The sequence below is a fragment of the Lactuca virosa genome, chromosome 4, assembly GCF_052849685.1.
Source record: "Lactuca virosa cultivar CGN04683 chromosome 4, Lactuca_virosa_CGN04683_v6, whole genome shotgun sequence".
NCBI classification, from domain to species: domain Eukaryota; kingdom Viridiplantae; phylum Streptophyta; class Magnoliopsida; order Asterales; family Asteraceae; genus Lactuca; species Lactuca virosa.
This window is the reverse complement of record NC_136429.1, coordinates 276,167,145-276,187,858: the sequence shown is the minus strand read 5'-3', so window position 1 is coordinate 276,187,858 and position 20,714 is coordinate 276,167,145.

Sequence of the window (20,714 nt, the reverse complement as noted above, 5' to 3'; positions counted from 1 at the left end):
CGGACATTTTCAGATCCGAAACTTCTGACTTCGGAAAGCTTCGCATCGCTCTGGAAGGATCAGCCATCGAACCATCTCGCACTCGGACTCCTTCGCATCTCGGAAGAAAGCACTCCGGAACCGAACCCTCTCGGAAGCACCAGCCACTCCGGAAGGTTCTGATTGACTCCGGAACTTCCTGACCCACTTCGGACCCTCGCAGATTCAGGACCACTCCGGATTTTTGTCTATTTCGGACCTTCTCTTCATTTTTAGAGATTTTGACGTCGGGAATCCCACCAAACTCGTATTTTTCATAACCTAGACCCCTTAAACCCCTATTTTATGCCAAATTTGAATATTTAAAACATATTTACATAAAATAATATTCAAGATTTATAAAGATATTATTTAAAATCATAAAGTGATTTGGCCAAATAAAGTAGATAAGAGAGTTTGACTTTATGACTTGATGTAATCCCCCATTTCCAACACAATCACAGTAACCCACATATTACACATCATATATCTATGCTTTAACCTCCATACTTCCAAGTAAATGTCCTATCACCACCTTCCTTTATAATAAACAAAATCACACTTAGGATCTTCCTTATTTTCAATATTAAACTTCCAATAAAACCTCATTTCCTCTCAAGAGCAAACTTTCCAAGCTTGCAAGTTCAAAACCCTTTCAAGACATCCTTAGATCTTTGTAAGTATTTTCGAGATTCCTAGTAAATTTATACATTTTATGTTGATTTCACTTTATTTGCATTAAAATGTGTTAAACCCTTAGGAAAAAGCCATCTCCAAGAAATTTCATCATCTCCATCTAAGATCCTAGGCTCGAAATCTTCATCTCACCACTTGAAACTACACACATCAACCACTCAAGGTGAGTTCATACCCCCATATTTTCAAGCTTTTTCCATGTTTTACGGGGGTTGGGGAATACAAGTAAAACTTTGTTTATCCCATAAATAATTTCATGTTCTTCATCTTTATGTTGAAGATAAAATATTATTTACATAAGTTATGGATTATATCGATTTTTGGCATAAATATTTATGATTTACTTGTTTCTAAAACAACCTAATCTACATAGAAGTTATGATTTGTACAACTACATGGCTTTTGAGAACTTATAGCTTTACTAGCAAAAATGGTATATTATAGTCATTTACTAATCTAGTGGGTTTTAACACCAAAATATTACGTTTTGATTTCATATTTTCATGCTAGAATACACCTTTATATTTATATAAATATTTTCAAACCAACAAGATAAACTATAATCGGCATAGTTTGGCATTCACAAACCACACCTTTCGTAGATACGTATAATTATTGAAATGTATAATTATCTTATTTTACAAGTAAAAGGAGTCATAGTTCACGTAAATCTGTTACTGTTCTTGTGAGACTTTCCTTCGTCGTATCTACCTAGCGTACACGGTAAGTCCTGTAGTTATAACCAGAGTCTCCTGGAGGGAGAGCGGGGTAATTGTGTATAGATCTATACGGGGTTAACACCCCCACACTTGAGCTGTTCACTATAGCTAGACGGGGTCAGTCTAGGGTGATAAATATCTTACCGAAACCGACGCCTGAAGAACGTCATGACAGGCAATTTAGTTGTATCAAACATATAGCGACTCACATAGGGATTAACGAGATGATTTTGGTTTACGGGAAGCTTACACTTCATTATTTTTATTAAAAGAAATGAAACTATAAACTATTTTCTGTATGATATTCACTTCCATCTTGGTCTTAGGGTTTAAGACCATAGTTCACCTTTAAGAAAATATTGGATTTTCTGGAAATATACATTATTACTTTACAAGGAAATGATACAAAGGAATTACTTTCAACTACAGTTCACCTTTAAGAAAATACTGGATTTTCTTGAAATATACATTATTACTTTACAAGGAAAAGATACAAAGGAATTACTTACGATTTCAGTTTATACTTAAGAAAATATCTGATTTTCTGAAAACATACGAAACCATCTTTTCGCAAAAAAAGTTATAAACCCCTTTTATGCATAAATACTTATGAACTCACCAAATTTTTAGTTGACACTTTTCAAAATCACTTGTATTCTCAGGAACCCCGTAGACAGGTACTCAACCCCTCCTGATGGCCGGCGTCGTCATCTCATGTTTATCTACTTTTCAGTTATTTATATTTAACTTTTAAACAAGAAAAGTGTTGTAAACAATGTAATCTTGTGTTATCAATGTATGAATGTTTGGGTTGCTATGTTTCATTACTATTCAATTGTTATGATACTGTACATGAAGTCACTCCATCCGCCCCCAGACGTTTCCGCCGTCCTGGTTTGGGGGTGTGACAGATTGGTATCAGAGCATTGTTTATAGTGAACTAGTATATCAAACCATACAAGATATACAACTATAGATATAATGAGATTAAAACACTCTGACTAAAAGTATAAGTATTATATAAAAGTATATATATACATACTAGAACAGTGTCATAATAAGAACAAAACCAAAGTATTTAGGTGTTGAACGCCACAGTCAAACCTAGACAATTATGTAATCATATCTGGGATAAATATAGCCTGATCAACTATATTTAGTGGAGATATGACCAACATGTGTTTGGGAGTGATAGTGGTGTTTCAACAAGTCTAAAACTTACCAACTTTACATGTAAAGGAACATTAGAATCAAACACATAATTAAAATACTATAAGTGTATTTTAGGCACTATAATTAACTTATGTGAAAACTAAAACACCTTTACTGGTAGGTCTATAATTACTAAGTGTATGTGTTAGGTACTCAACCCCTCCTGATGGTCGGCGTCGTCATCTCATGTTTATCTACTTTTCAGTTATTTATATTTAACTTTTAAACAAGCAAAGTGTTGTAAACAATGTAATCTTGTGTTACCAATGTATGAATGTTTGGGTTGCTATGTTTCATTACTATTCAATTGTTATGATACTGTACATGAAGTCACTCCATCCGCCCCCAGACGTTTCCGCCGTCCTGGTTTGGGGGTGTGACAGATTGGTATCAGAGCATTGTTTATAGTGAACTAGTATATCAAACCATACAAGATATACAACTATAGATATAATGAGATTAAAACACTCTGACTAAAAGTATAAGTATTATATAAAAGTATATATATATACATACTAGAACAGTGTCATAATAAGAACAAAACCAAAGTATTTAGGTGTTGAACGCCACAGTCAAACCTAGACAATTATGTAATCATATATGGGATAAATATAGCCTGATCAACTATATTTATTGGAGATATGACCAACATGTGTTTGGGAGTGATAGTGGTGTTTCAACAAGTCTAAAACTTACCAACTTTACATGTAAAGGAACATTAGAATCAAACACATAACTAAAATACTATAAGTGTATTTTAGGCACTATAATTAACTTATGTGAAAACTAAAAGACCTTTACTGGTAGGTCTATAATTACTAAGTGTGTGTGTTAGGGTTATATAGAATCTGTAAACACTACGTGATGGCAGGAGGACCAGTAAGGATCATCATAAAAATTTCAATAATAAATACCTTTATTAGTCTCATAGATTCTTAGGACATTCCCATTCTCGCACAAACAACATGGGTAGATATAGCCACTCCACTACAACAGTCAGCAGAAGAGTAAAAAGCTAGGGAAACCATCAAGGGACCTTACCCTACCAAGAGCAGACAAAGAGGCTCACCCGAACATCCGGAGTCAGGCTCTCCATTATGAAGTAATGGAGATCAGTGACAAAACTCGAAGCATGATGGAGCAAAGATTCAACATAACTACGAGAAACAAGAACACCATACAGATGCCCGAAGGCAACGAAACTTTACAGTCGAAACTAGGACAACCATAACAAGGATAGAAATGCAGAGGAAACCACTCACGAGGCGTACGAGGTGGCAGAACACCTTATGCGTCACTCTGAAAATTAACGAATTAATATATATAACCTAGTAAGTTAGTGATTACACTACTCACACTATGTGTTAGGCATATCGCCTCTCTCATCGCAACTAGTAATAACAAATCAAGCAAGATACGCCCTCCCAAAACCTATAAAACCCGAGCCAACATAAGGATTTGATGACTATAATCTATTTGGGTAATATTTGTACAATACCTATTTCTACTTTAAATACATCATATGGATGTAGGTCGAAACATTGAGAACCGTACAACAACACGTGAAATTTATATGTAAATACAAATGGATGAATACAATTAGAAATGACCATAGTTACTTACGAGCTCGTTTCTCACCATGCAACAGAATCATGTCTTCCCATGGAAATAACCAGCACACCGGCGAAACCCCAATTCTGCAGATAGACTCCGCTACATTCCAAGCCGCCGTAACAGTTGTCGTGACAGTCGTCATGGTGCAACTCAACGCCAACAACACAAACGAAAATGGAAACAGCGTCGAAAATTCCAACCGTAGTAACAACCAAGGAAACCAACGAGTGACAACTTACCAAGACACCCCAAGACCTAAACCTAAGAACATGAAACGAAAGTTCAGGAATGAGAAAGGGGGCAGTTCGACTCAAGGGCTTACCAAAATATTACGTTTTGATTTCATATTACGTTTTAACACCAAAATATTAGGTTTTGATTTCATATTTTCATGCTAGAATACACATTTATATTTATATAAAATATTATATAAATAGTTTCAAACCAACAAGATAAACTATAATCGGCATAGTTTGGCATTCACAAACCACACCTTTCAAAGATACATATAATTATTTAAATGTATAATTATCTTATTTTACAAGTAAAAGGAGTCATAGTTCACGTAAATCTTTACTACTCTTGTGAGACTTTCCTTCGTCGTACCTACCTAGCGTACACGGTAAGTCCTGTAGTTATAACCAGAGTCTCCTGGAGGGAGAGCGGGGTAATTGTGTATAGATCTATACGGGGTTAACACCCCCACACTTGAGCTGTTCGCTATAGCTAGACGGGGTCAGTCTAGGGTGACAAATATCTTACCGAAACCGACGCCTGAAGAACGTCATGACAGGCAATTTAGTTGTATCAAACATGGTTATAGCGACTCACATAGGGATTAACGAGATGATTTTGGTTTACGGGAAGCTTACACTTCATTATTTTTATTAAAAGAAATGAAACTGTAAACTATTTTCTGTATGATATTCACTTCCATCTTGGTCTTGGGGTTTAAGACCACAATTCACCTTTAAGAAAATATTGGATTTTCTGGAAATATACATTATTGCTTTACAAGGAAATGATACAAAGGAATTAATTTCAACTACAGTTCACCTTTAAGAAAAAACTGGATTTTCTGGAAATATACATTATTACTTTACAAGGAAAAGATACAAAGGAATTACTTATGATTTCAGTTTATACTTAAGAAAATATCGGATTTTCTGAAAACATACGAAACCATCTTTTCGCAAAAACATATATAAACCCCTTTTATGCAAAAATACTTATGAACTCACCAACTTTTTAGTTGACACTTTTCAAAATCACTTGTATTCTCAGGAACCCCGTAGACAAGTACTCAACCCCTCCTGAGGGTCGGCGTCGTCATCTCATGTTTATCTACTTTTCAGTTATTTATATTTAACTTTAGAACAAACAAAGTGTTGTAAACAATGTAATCTTATGTTATCAATGTATGAATGTTTGGGTTGCTATATTTCATTACTATTCAATTGTTATGATACTGTACATGAAGTCACTCCATCCGCCCCCAGACGTTTCCGCCGTCCTGGTTTGGGGGTGTGACAGTGTGTGTGTGTTTTCTCCGTCCAGAAAGAAATAGGAAGAAAGAATAGATTGTAAAAAGAAATTGGTAAGGTTGAGAAGGGAGTGGGGTTTGGTGCAACTAATCTTACTTTTATTTTTATAATTATAATTAATTAGAATTTGTATAAAAGAAATTTAAAAGGATAAAAAAGTTATTTCATGTGGTTTAGGGACCAACCATACAAGTTTTAGAAACCATGTGAAAGATGTTCATCAAAAGAAATAACAAAAAACTTTTGAAAAAACTAGGGCCGGTCCAAACATATATGGGGCCCAGGCGAAAAGAAAAAAAAAGGGCCCCTCAAAGACATATAATAAAGATTAAAAAAAATATCAATTATTCTTCAATATAGACGTCTTCGATTAGCAATAATAAGCAAGCCAAATTATTTATCTTTTGAGTTAATTTGCGTTTGAACCAACTTTAAGCCTTAAAAATCATTTAGGTAATAATATATATATATATATATATATATATATATATATATATATATATATATATATATGAGAAAAGTGAATATACCTAACAACCCAATATAAGCTTAGCTACCTAACCTCTAATACTACGTCGTTTCCTTGTATCCCAACTTTGTTTTTTTTGTTTTAGAGCTTCATTTGACATCTGACCTTCGAACCCTTCTTCTTCCTCATGGCGCATTGTCGAGGATGCAGAAAAAAATCGTTGGTAATATTTCAAGTCTTAGAAATCCTTCAATGAAACATCGTTTTGGACGAAACACTAAATCCCAGCTTTCCTTTTTTTTACGCATTCATTTCACGTCTCCTCCTTCATTCACACGACGCACACAAGTCTCTTCGGTTGCTCATGACGCACACAAGTGTGGGCCTTTGACAAAAATCGCCGGTTTACTTATCATTTCCTCACATCCTTAAGTAATTTTGTGAACCAATGTTTGTTCTTAATCAACTTTTTACTCAAAATTATGATTTCCCCATTCAATTTTGATTTGCAATCCAAATGGTTTATGTAAATGTTGATCCTTTTTGCATAATCGATCTCATCTACAATCGCTAATAAAATTTAATTTATTTGGGTAATACTTATTGCTGGAAATTGTAAAGTGCTAAGGGTCATTTGATGATGCCCTACAAGTGTTCGATGTAATGCCTAATTGTACATTTTCAACAAAATACAACAACTTGCAAGTTATTTAAACAATCTTTATAATATGTCTAAGGTTTCAAAGATCTAATTTTGAAAGCCTCACTGCTCACCAATTTTGATAGAATTTTTGTTCAGGTAATCTCGTTTTTTTAGAAACACACTTTGTTTTGCAATCACCTAAGGTTTGAACTTTTGCTTAAATTGTTGGCGGATTCCTGAAGAAATTCTAGAACATTTTATAATAAACCATGCCATTAATAGGATCAATTTTCTTAGTATTTTGTTCGGTTACTAATTATTTGCATAAATTTTGGTGGATATGTAGAGTAACACAAGAATTTATCAACAAACATATCACTTGTCTCATCAATTTGCTTGTTATTGTACCAAATTATTGATTTTTCACTGTAATTCTTTTGTGTTTTTCTTTTTCAGAAATACCAGCATGTTTTTTGGATTAATTTGTTCTCTGCAATATCTTGTGTTGTTCCTGTGCCTTTTGCCTTTTTATACTGGCTTCCTTCCCCTACTATTTTTGGTAAATTCTCTTGATTTATATGTGAAGAACCCATTTTATTTCACAGAACATAGAACACAATTGATTGTGTTAGTTCTATGTTGTAGAGTGGTCATGGGAAATTGGCAAGACAAATGGCACTTTTGATGGCGTTGTGTGATTATTCATCGAATTGTATAAAGGTATAATATTTAAAATTTCCATTTTTGTTCTTGAGTGTTTATCTTTGTCACACCCTCGAACCGGACGGCGGAAACGTCTGAGGGCTAGTGTGACTATCAATTGAAATATCATCACAATGAATATAAATGAATCACAACATAAACATCCCCATGCATTACATATGACAACCAGCATTGTTTACATCAATACATTACAACATCACAAAGCATAAATTGTTTAACGACTAGCATTGCACAAAAGAAGTTTCGGAAACACGCTTGATGATTCTTCATTCTAAAGGTTACCTGAGAATACAAGTTATTTTGAAAAAACATATATAATGTTGGTGAGTTCATAAGCATGTTTGACATAAAATGGTTTGTATTGTTTGTAAAACCCAGAAAATCCGATATTTTCTGTAACAAAAGCTGTTTACGAAAAAGATGTGATGATCCCATAAGTATATATGTATGTGATTTCAAAACATGTAAGAGTGAATGACTTTCACAATTGTTCATTTTATTGTAGTTGTTGTATGTAGAAGTGAATAATGTCGTTCCCCGGAAAACCCGATGTTTTCCAATTTAAATAGTATGGCAGTTTTGTATTAATGTATAAATGGCTTTGCATCGTCACAGTGTATGAATATGATTTCCCATGAATGATGATATGGTAATGCATCTCTATGTGAGTCGTTATAACCATGCATAATAATGACTATTTCGTCTGCCTTGGCATTCTTGCGAATACCGGTATTTAATTAAGATTTTGTCACCCTAGAGTGGCCGAGTCTAACTGTAGCGAACAGCTCAGGTGTAGGGGAGTCACCCCCGTATAGATCTATACACAAACTCTCGCCCTCCCTCCAGGAGACTCTGGTTATAACTACAAGCTACGACCGACACTTATTGGTGCCAACCGATAATTCTCACTAAATCCCTATTATTACCCCATGAATTTGAATAACATTGATTACAACCCGTTTGATGTTTACATGAATATGATTAAATCCTAACAAACACGAATGAGGACAACTATGGCCCACTACCCATGTATGTTATTACAGACTGTCGAGTATGCGACGGACACGTTAGCCCGTTAAGCATATAATTTATTTGGACCATACTAGCAATGCCAATGGGCCACTAAGGCCCAATACCATCTAAAGCCATTGAGGGTCCATTAGGCATGTTATTAGGCCACCGGAAGCCCAATAAACATGTATTATTTATGTTGGGCCCAATAGTCATGTTAATAAGTCAGGAAGGCCCAATAAGCATGATTAAAAATATTAAAGCCCAACCGATATAATGTTTACTTGTTTTGTATAGTATTAATGTCGTAAGGTTTGTTTCACACGAATTGTTTAATCGAAAAGTCACCACGTTCGCCAAATTGTTTTATGATGATATTTAGATTTATATATATATATATATATATATATATATATATATATATATATATATATTTCTATTTAAATCCATAAGTTATTAAAATTATGTATTTTTGACCCAATTATTTTAATATTGACATAATTGACCCAAAAATAATTGTTTGACCAATTCAGCCCCTTTTCTAGTAAAAATGACAAATTTTTACCCCTTTTATGAAAAATGACATTTTAGGTCCTTAGATATGTTTCTTGACATTTTTGGCCCAAAAGCTCATTTAAATCATGATTTCAGCCCAAAATAAAGTTTTGGACAGTTTCAGCCCTATAATTAAAAAGATTTACACTTGTAGTCCAAATTTTCGCAATCTTTATAATTTTAGCTCAAAATCCAAAAACTTTACATTTTTAGTCCTATTTGGTAAGAAAGACATTTTCAGCCCCTGAAATCTGTTTATTTGTTTCTTTAACTCATATTTTGATAAACTTGCAAATTCAGTCCCGTAAGTTTCATATTTTTCGCAAATTGGGCCTCAAAGCCGAAAAGCCCAAACTTTAGCCCATTAGGCTAAGATTTACACTTTTAGTCCTTTAAAAACCGTGATTTTCATAATAACTCATATTTTAAGTGATTTGACCCTTTTGACCCTTATAAAAACCATAAATGACATCATGTCCTCCATCTTTTGCTTATTTGTCAAAAATGGTTAATTTGTTTTACTTAGTTTGGACTTGTATAATACTTTTGCCTTGATAATAATATGTATAAGATATCGTAGGTCACATATCTCCTTAAAAAGGTTAAGAATCTCGAATAGATCAAGTTTCTAACACATATTCTTCAAATAAATTCAAGAAATCACACATATCATACAAAAACACATGGATCTACACATTTTACTTGTATTCTCCCCCATAAATCATGTAAAAACCAAAAACAAGGGGTATGAACTCACCTTGAGGTTTGTGGGTTCGGTTTTGAGAAAAAATAGAAGAAGATGATATAGTTTTTGATCCTAGCAACACCTTGGAGTGGATCTCGAGCTTATGAAGCTTCAAAGGTGTGATCATGGAATAAAACTATGTAAGAAAGAGTTTTCATGTTAAGAGGAAAGAAGATGCTTGTATTTTGACAAAAACTTACCAAATATTGGAATGACTTGATAAAGATCCTCAACGCTCTAGCAAAATTTTCTAGATTTTTGGAAGATGGTGAAGGATGATCTTTGGGAGGGTGGGGAGAGAATTTTGGAAGAGTGTGTGTGTGTGTTTGAGGCTTATGGCCGAGAAGAAGAAGGAGAAGGGGAAGAGAAATAGATGAAATGATGGATGCATGGGGAGGAGAGAAATCTAGCATGGATATCCAAGATGTAAAAATGATGTGTCTTCCTCCCATAATTCCACATTTTTCTTTTATTATTATTTTCTCTCATTGGGCCGAGTTGGGCTAAAAGAGAGGGAAAGGAGTCATTTTGGGCTCATGCTCGAATTTATGAGGCTCAAATAAAAATTTTCGGCTCATTGGGCCTCTAGGGTGCCTCACGGCCCAAATGACTTAAAAGAATAGGTTTTATGGCCCATAATAATCAAATTAGGTTAGTTATGGCCCAATAAGGCCCATTAGGGTAAACCATTTCATTTTAGGCCCATTATGGCCTAAAATGTTAAGTTTATGAAAGTGGGTCCAATTAGGGCCCATTTAAGGGTTCCAAGTCCAAAATAGTCAAATTGGAAGCTTATTGGCCCATTAGGCCCAATAAGGAAATCCTAGTCCATAACGAAGTTAAACCAGGATTTTTAGGGTTTCCAATCTTTCGTTGACCATTTGAAGTGTTTATATAGAGTTTTTAATGAAATTTTGTTGTCATTGAATAAATATCATGCATGCTTCCAGATTTTGTTTAAAATTTTGTCCTTGATAATGATTACAAAGGCATAGAATTTCCTGGTTGTGACATCATCCCCCCGTTAGAGGGAATTTCGTCCCGAAATTCTTTTTGAAGCTAGATTTGAGAATGCGAGAATAAGTGAGGGTATTTTTTTTTTGCCTCATCTGGTCTTCGCGTTCCCATGTGAATTCTGGTCCATGCCTTGCGTTCCATCGAACTTTCACAATTGGAATGCGACTTTGCTTGTACGCTTCACTTCCCTGCCCATGATTTCAGCTGGTTCCTCGATGAACAGGAGATTCTCGTTGATTTCGATTTCTTCCAATGGGTTTACAAGAGTTTCGTCGGATAAGCACTTCTTCAAATTGGAAACATGGAACATGGGGGTGTACATTGCTGAGCTCACCAGGTAGCTGCAGCCTATAGGTCACTGGACCGATTCGGGCAAGAATCTCGAATGGCCCAATGTATCGTGGGGTCCATGAATATCGCGGGGCATTCGTTAGAGCGAAAGGCGTCACAATGAATTCGAAAATAAACGTATCGAGTTCGGAAAACAGTTGTTGGAATGTCCTCTTCTCGGTTTCGGAGCTAATGATAACCGGATCTTAGATTTATTTGGAGAGTAATTAGCTCCTTGGAGCTGGCCAAATAGGTCGTTAATCCGAGGGAGTAGGTAGCGATTCTTGATAGTGAGCTTATTTAGCTCTCTATAGTCGATGCACATCCTGAAGGATCCGTCTTTCTTCTTAACGAAAAGAATCAGAGCTCCCCATGGCGAGTAGTTGGGTTTGATGAATCATTTGCTCAAGAGTTCGCTTAATTGGCTTGACAATTCCTGCATCTCCGCATGAGTCAACCTATAGGGTGAATTGGCAATTGATGTGGTTCCCGGTATGAGGTCGATTCGAAATTTGGCCTGTCTCTTTGGGGTATTCCCGAAAGTTCTTCGGGAAATACATCTGGAAAATCGCATGCTACTGGAATACCTTGTATGCTTACTTCTTCCTTGGTCTTGTCCACAACATGAGCGAGGAAAACGTAGTTCTTCTGATGCCGACACTTTTGTGGCTTGATGCACGAAATAGGACGAGGATTGGCGCCAGCTTTATCACCATAGATTATTAGAGTTTCGTGATTACGGAGGTGAAGGCAAACGGCCTTCTCGCGACACATAGTATCAGCATGGTGGGGGCTTAACCCAACCATGCCGATTATCACATCAAAACTCCTAATATTTACTAGTATCAAATCTACTTGAAAAGAATAGTTGTCTAGTGTTATGGTGTACCCTTCATAAGTATCTTTGGTTCATTCGGTTTTTCCCCATTAGCCATTTCCACCATGAAGGCTTCGTTTAGCTTCTGGGATTGTTGTTTTAGTATGTGTTCGAATTTGTTACTAACGAAGCTTCGCTCAGCTCCACTATCGAGTAAGATGTGAGGGGAAAGAGTTGTTAAGTGGGAACGTACCAGTAACAACCGTTGGGTCTTGAATTTTCTCGCCTTGACCCATAGCCAGAACCCTCCCCGCTCCTCGATTTCCTTGGTTATAAATGTTGGGGCAGTTGCGGTGGAAAATTCCAGTTCCCCCACACCCATAGCAGGTGTGGCTAACCCCAACATTGCGGTTGATGTTGTTGTTGTTGTTGTTTGGCTGTTGGTTCTGTTGTGGTCGAGATCTACAGTACCGGGTGGTGTGTCCTTTCTTGTTACATCTATTACAACACGGCTTTAGATAGGCTCCCTGATGATGGAGATTGCACTTGTTGCATTTCGGATGGCTCCCAGCATATGGTCTTGCTGGTGTCAATGTAGCCGGTGTCATGGCCATAGGGACAGCTGTAGCACTTCGTTTCTTTGAGGATTCTTGGGTTGGCTGCCCCTTTCTCTTACCCCCAGACTTTCGCTTCCTGCTCTTAGGTTTGGGGTTTGGAGTGCCTTGATAGGATATCATTCGTTGGTTTTCGGTGTTGTTACTTCGACTGGTGTTGTCGACGCTATTTCCACCTCTGTTGGTGTTGTTTGCATTGAGTTGTGCCATAGCAGCGGTTACGGCAGCGGTGACAGCCACTTGGAATGTAGTAAAATCCATTTGCAAGAGTGGTGCTTCACGGGTGTGTTTGTTATTTTTGTGGAATGACATCTTCTGCTACATGATGATAAGCAGGATCGTAAGTATCGACGTCATTTCCGGTGGTATTCTGTAACTTTCGCGTTTTGTCGTATGATTCACAATGTTTCGATCTATATCCCTATGGTGTGTTTATGATAGTAAGTAATTGGTAAACTTGTCACGAATATTAAGTCTTATTCATAGAGTTCATAGGTTATTTTGGTCTCAAAGTTCTTGAGTATCTGACGGTTTCGATGGTTTGTTTGTGCACATAAGTGAAACCCATATTAAAACACATAGCATTTCTACTAGGAATAGCCATTTTTAATACAGGAAAATTTGCCCGAAGGTCATACATTCCATCGGAAAATGTACGATCCGACAGTATTACGACATAATATCCCTAGAAGCACAATACTAGTAGGAGATATGGCTGGTTCTACATACTGTAGAACCTAAAATAGCAAGTAGCAGAGTACGTTCTATCAGTTATGATGTTGATGACACTTAATCGTCAAGCTGGCGTATCAGGAGTTCATCCAGTTCATTCACCTCCTAGGTGATTACTTCTTGCCTTTGCTCGGCTCGAACGGCTCTAGCTTCGGCCGCGAAGAGTTGACGCTTGAGTTTGGCTATTTCTTTCTCAAGAGAGCGTATGTAGTCTGTATCACTTTCCTGAATCGTGTGTGGGTCTGATAGAACTTCTGATGGGTGGGGCTTACTAGGTGTCTCCTTAATGTCCTTTCCTTCATCAGATTCCCGGTCAGATTCGTCATATTCGTAATCCGTTACTACGTACTCTTCCGGTTCCACTCCGGGTCCCACCTCCTGACCCATTGCAGGACCTCCTTCAGGGTTTTCTTCAGGATTGTCATCTAGACCCACCTCAATCTCCCCATAGACTACTAGGGCTTGATAGTAAGGGTCGTCTTGCTGTTATGGAACAGAAAGATGTTGAGTATGTATTGTTTTTAAGTTGGGAATTTCGTGAATCGATTTGCGCATCTAAGTGTTTCCATAATCTACACTAAGCAACAAGAATATAAAACACATAGTAGATAACAACATCACGAATAAACACATTATATTTTCCACTAATATTATCCGTACTTTTATACATGAAAATTTGCTCAAAAGAGCATACATAAAGGTACAAAGTTCGACAGCATAACGACTCTATGAGTAGTGTAATCACTTAAACATGGAGTCGGTAGTACATAATATAGTGCGTACGAAAGAAACCTAACACTAGTAGAGAGGTCTACTGGTCCGAAGTGCTCTGAGATGTGTCGGGTGGTGGGGCTAATGATGTGGATGCGCCCTGAAGACGCGCCACCTGCCGTTCTGTGGCTCGTAGTCGATCCTCCCAAATTGCTTGACGTACCTGAAAGTTATGGATTACTTCTTGAGTTTCTCGTTCCGCTCTTGCCACTGCGGCTCGCAACTGATTCAGTTGCTCGACCGTGTCCTGGGCTAGGTCGCCTGTGTTCCGTAACTGCCTCACCATGACAGGAAGTGCCCGGTCGGCTGGCCCTCCGTCTCTCAGATCATAAAATTCCCTGGCCATCCCATATGGGGGTCGCTGCCCCTGCTGCCTGCTCCATCTCCAAATATCCACGCCCCATGGAGGTGTAGGGCCATTTGGGCCCATCCGATGAGCGGGCACCCTAATCAGGTAAGGTGGGTTGATGACTTCGGACTCCGCGTCCGAATCACCATCGTCGTCATCACCGGGTTCTTCCTCGGACTCCCCTTCGGCCTCTTCTTCTTCCAAGTCTACCACTGGCTCAGCAGGTCCGCCCTCGACTTCCGCTTCAGGTTCCTCTTCAGACTCCTCCTCGGGGTCTTCTTCAGGTTCTTCTTCCAGCCATCTGTTATTTCCCTGGTTAGGGAAATACGGATCTCTAGGATGATGGAAGCCGGACATACTGTCTGCGAGAGGGTATATACATAAACTATTATTACTCCTAAGATATGTTAAAAAAATCGGGTTGATGCTCTTTTCTTGTTTAACAAGAGGGTATGCCTTAGGTTTACTGACCATCGCGATCGCCCCAGGGCATGTGATAGTTGTATTATGAAGAAATGTAGTTGATCAGGCTACATTCATCCCTAATACAACTGTGAACAGTCCTGGCTTAACCGAGATGTCAAGTTTTCCCAATCATCTTCTTTGATTTGTTATTTTGTTCATTTTTCTAAGTCGTACAAGTAAGAGTGTTTATTAATATATTTTAATTGTTTTGTTCAGAGTTATTTAGTCTCTCTTTGGGTTTATAGTTGCATATCAATGTGTGGTTAGATATGCTAGTTCACTATAAACAGAGCTCTGATACCAACCTGTCACACCCTCGAACCGGACGGCAGAAACGTCCGAGGGCTAGTGTGACTATCAATTGAAATATCATCACAATGAATATAAATGAATCACAACATAAACATCCCCATGCATTACATATGACAACCAGCATTGTTTACATCAATACATTACAACATCACAAAGCATAAATTGTTTAACGACTAGCATTGCACAAAAGAAGTTTCGGAAACACGCTTGATGATTCTTCATTCTAAAGGTTACCTGAGAATACAAGTTATTTTGAAAACGATCAACATATATAATGTTGGTGAGTTCATAAGCATGTTTGACATAAAATGGTTTGTATTGTTTGTAAAACCCAGAAAATCCGATATTTTCTGTAACAAAAGCTGTTTACGAAAAAGATGTGATGATCCCATAAGTATATATGTATGTGATTTCAAAACATGTAAGAGTGAATGACTTTCACAATTGTTCATTTTATTGTAGTTGTTGTATGTAGAAGTGAATAATGTCGTTCCCCGGAAAACCCGATGTTTTCCAATTTAAATAGTATGGCAGTTTTGTATTAATGTATAAATAGCTTTGCATCGTCACCGTGTATGAATATGATTTCCCATGAATGATGATATGGTAATGGATCTCTATGTGAGTCGTTATAACCATGCATAATAATGACTATTTCGCCTGCCTTGGCATTCTTGCGAATACCGGTATTGAATTAAGATTTTGTCACCCTAGACTGGCCGAGTCTAACTGTAGCGAACAGCTCATGTGTGGGGGAGTCACCCCCATATAGATCTATACACAAACTCTCACCCTCCCTCCATGAGACTATGGTTATAACTACAGGCTACGACCGACACTTATTGGTGCCAACCGATAATTCTCACTAAATCCCTATTATTACCCCATGAATTTGAATAACATTGATTACAACCCGTTTGATGTTTACATGAATATGATTAAAACCTAACAAACACGAATGAGGACAACTATTGCCCACTACCCATGTATATTATTACAGACTGTCGAGTATGCGACGGACACGTTAGCCCGTTAAGCATATAATTTATTTGGACCATACTAGCAATGCCAATGGGCCACTAAGGCCCAATACCATCTAAAGCCATTGAGGGTCCATTAGGCATGAAATTGGGCCACCGGAAGCCCAATAAACGTGTATTATTTATGTTGGGCCCAATAGTCAAGTTAATGAGTCACGAAGGCCCAATAAGCATGATTAAAAATATTAAAGCCCAACCGATATAATGTTTACTTGTTTTGTATAGTATTAATGTTGTAAGGTTTGTTTCACACGAATTGTTTAATCGAAAAGTCACCACGTTCGCCAAATTGTTTTATGATGATATTTAGATTTATATATATATATATATATATATATATATATATATATATATATATATATATATATATATATATATATATATATATATATTTCTATTTAAATCATAAGTTATTAAAATTATGTATTTTTGACCCAATTATTTTAATATTGACATAATTGACCCAGAAATAATTGTTTGTCCAATTCAGCCCCTTTTCTTGTAAAAATGACAAATTTTTACCCCTTTTATGAAAAATGACATTTTAGGTCCTTAAATTATGTTTCTTGACATTTTTGGCCCAAAAGCTCATTTAAATCATGATTTCAGCCCAAAATAAAGTTTTGGACAGTTTCAGCCCTATAATTAAAAAGTTTTACACTTGTAGTCCAAATTTTCGCAATCTTTATAATTTTAGCCCAAAATCCAAAAACTTTACATTTTTAGTCCTATTTGGTAAGAAAGACATTTTCAGCCCCTGAAATCTGTTTATTTGTTTCTTTAACTCATATTTTGATAAACTTGCAAATTCAGTCCCGTAAGTTTCATATTTTTCGCAAATTGGGCCTCAAAGCCGAAAAGCCCAAACTTTAGCCCATTAGGCTAAGATTTACACTTTTAGTCCTTTAAAAACCGTGATTTTCATAATAACTCATATTTTAAGTGATTTGACCCTTTTGACCCTTATAAAAACCGTAAATGACATCATTTCCTCCATCTTTTGCTTATTTGTCAAAAATGGTTAATAAATAGAATTTGTGTTTTGTTTTACTTAGTTTGGACTTGTATAATACTTTTGCCTTGATAATAATATGTATAAGATATCGTAGGTCACATATCTCCTTATAAAGGTTAAGAATCTCGAATAGATCAAGTTTCTAACACATATTCTTCAAATAAATTCAAGAAATCACACATATCATACAAAAACACATGGATCTACACATTTTACTTGTATTCTCCCCCATAAATCATGTAAAAACCAAAAACAAGGGGTATGAACTCACCTTGAGGTTTGTGGGTTCGGTTTTGAGAAAAAATAGAAGAAGATGATATAGTTTTTGATCCTAGCAACACCTTGGAGTGGATCTCGAGCTTATGAAGCTTCAAAGGTGTGATCATGGAATAAAACTATGTAAGAAAGAGTTTTCATGTTAAGAGGAAAGAAGATGCTTGTATTTTGACAAAAACTTACCAAATATTGGAATGACTTGATAAAGATCCTCAAGGCTCTAGCAAAATTTTCTAGATTTTTGGAAGATGGTGAAGGATGATCTTTGGGAGGGTGGGGAGAGAATTTTGGAAGAGTGTGTGTGTGTGTTTGAGGCTTACGGCCGAGAAGAAGAAGGAGAAGGGGAAGAGAAATAGATGAAATGATGGATGCATGGGGAGGAGAGAAATCTAGCATGGATATCCAAGATGTAAAAATGATGTGTCTTCCTCCCATAATTCCACATTTTTCTTTTATTATTATTTTTTCTCATTGGGCCGAGTTGGGCTAAAAGAGAGGGAAAGGAGTCATTTTGGGCCCATGCTCGAATTTATGAGGCTCAAATAAAAAATTTCGGCCCATTGGGCCTCTAGGGTGCCTCACGGCCCAAATGACTTAAAAGAATAGGTTTTATGGCCCATAATAATCAAATTAGGTTAGTTATGGCCCAATAAGGCCCATTAGGGTAAACCATTTCATTTTAGGCCCATTATGGCCTAAAATGTTAAGTTTATGAAAGTGGGTCCAATTAGGGCCCATTTAAGGGTTCCAAGTCCAAAATAGTCAAATTGGAAGCTTATTGGCCCATTAGGCCCAATAAGGAAATCCTAGTCCATAACAAAGTTAAACCAGGATTTTTAGGGTTTCCAATCTTTCGTTGACCATTTGAAGTGTTTGTATAGAGTTTTTAATGAAATTTTGTTGTCATTGAATAAATATCATGCATGCTTCCAGATTTTGTTTAAAATTTTGTCCTTGATAATGATTACAAAGGCATAGAATTTCCTGGTTGTGACATCATCCCCCCGTTAGAGGGAATTTCGTCCCGAAATTCTTTTTGAAGCTAGATTTGAGAATGCGAGAATAAGTGAGGGTATTTTTTTTGCCTCATCTGGTCTTCGCGTTCCCATGTGAATTCCGGTCCATGCCTTGCATTCCATCGAACTTTCACAATTGGAATGCGACTTTGCTTGTACGCTTCACTTCCCTGCCCATGATTTCAGCTGGTTCCTCGATGAACAGGAGATTCTCGTTGATTTCGATTTCTTCCAATGGGTTTACAAGAGTTTCGTCGGATAAGCACTTCTTCAAATTGGAAACATGGAACATGGGGGTGTACATTGCTGAGCTCACCAGGTAGCTGCAGCCTATAGGTCACTGGACCGATTCGGGAAAGAATCTCGAATGGCCCAATGTATCGTGGGGTCCATGAATATCGCGGGGCATTCGTTAATGCGAAAGGCGTCACAATGAATTCGAAAATAGACGTATCGAGTTCGGAAAACAGTTGTTGGAATGTCCTCTTCTCGGTTTCGGAGCTAATGATAACCGGATCTTAGATTTATTTGGAGAGTAATTAGCTCCTTGGAGCTGGCCAAATAGGTCGTTAAACCGAGGGAGTAGGTAGCGATTCTTGATAGTGAGCTTATTTAGCTCTCTATAGTCGATGCACATCCTGAAGGATCCGTCTTTCTTCTTAACGAAAAGAATCAGAGCTCCCCATGGCGAGTAGTTAGGTTTGATGAATCATTTGCTCAAGAGTTCGCTTAATTGGCTTGACAATTCCTGCATCTCCGCAGGAGTCAACCTATAGGGTGAATTGGCAATTGATGTGGTTCCCGGTATGAGGTCGATTCGAAATTTGGCCTGTCTCTTTGGGGTATTCCCGAAAGTTCTTCGGGAAATACATCTGGAAAATCGCATGCTACTGGAATACCTTGTATGCTTACTTCTTCCTTGGTCTTGTCCACAACATGAGCGAGGAAAACGTAGTTCTTCTGATGCCGACACTTTTGTGCCTTGATGCACGAAATAGGACGAGGATTGGCGCCAGCTTTATCACCATAGATTATTAGAGTTTCGTGATTACGGAGGTGAAGGCAAACGGCCTTCTCGCGACACATAGTATCAGCATGGTGGGGGCTTAACCCAACCATGCCGATTATCACATCAAAACTCCTAATATTTACTAGTATCAAATCTACTTGAAAAGAATAGTTGTCTAGTGTTATGGTGTACCCTTCATAAGTATCTTTGGTTCATTCGGTTTTTCCCCATTAGCCATTTCCACCATGAAGGCTTCGTTTAGCTTCTGGGATTGTTGTTTTAGTATGTGTTCGAATTTGTTACTAACGAAGCTTCGCTCAGCTCCACTATCGAGTAAGATGTGAGGGGAAAGAGTTGTTAAGTGGGAACGTACCAGTAACAACCGTTGGGTCTTGAATTTTCTCGCCTTGACCCATAGCCAGAACCCTCCCCGCTCCTCGATTTCCTTGGTTATAAATGTTGGGGCAGTTGCGGTGGAAAATTCCGGTTCCCCCACACCCATAGCAGGTGTGGCTAACCCCAACATTGCGGTTGATGTTGTTGTTGTTGTTGTTTGGCTGTTGGTTCTGTTGTGGTCGAGATCTACAGTACCGGGTGGTGTGTCCTTTCTTGTTACATCTATTACAACACGGCTTTAGATAGGCTCCCTGATGATGGAGATTGCACTTGTTGCATTTCGGATGGCTCCCAGCATATGGTCTTGCTGGTGTCAATGTAGCCGGTGTCATGGCCATAGGGACAGCTGTAGCACTTCGTTTCTTTGAGGATTCTTGGGTTGGCTGCCCCTTTCTCTTACCCCCAGACTTTCGCTTCCTGCTCTTAGGTTTGGGGTTTGGAGTGCCTTGATAGGATATCATTCGTTGGTTTTCGGTGTTGTTACTTCGACTGGTGTTGTCGACGCTATTTCCACCTCTGTTGGTGTTGTTTGCATTGAGTTGTGCCATAGCAGCGGTTACGGCAGCGGTGACAGCCACTTGGAATGTAGTAAAATCCATTTGCAAG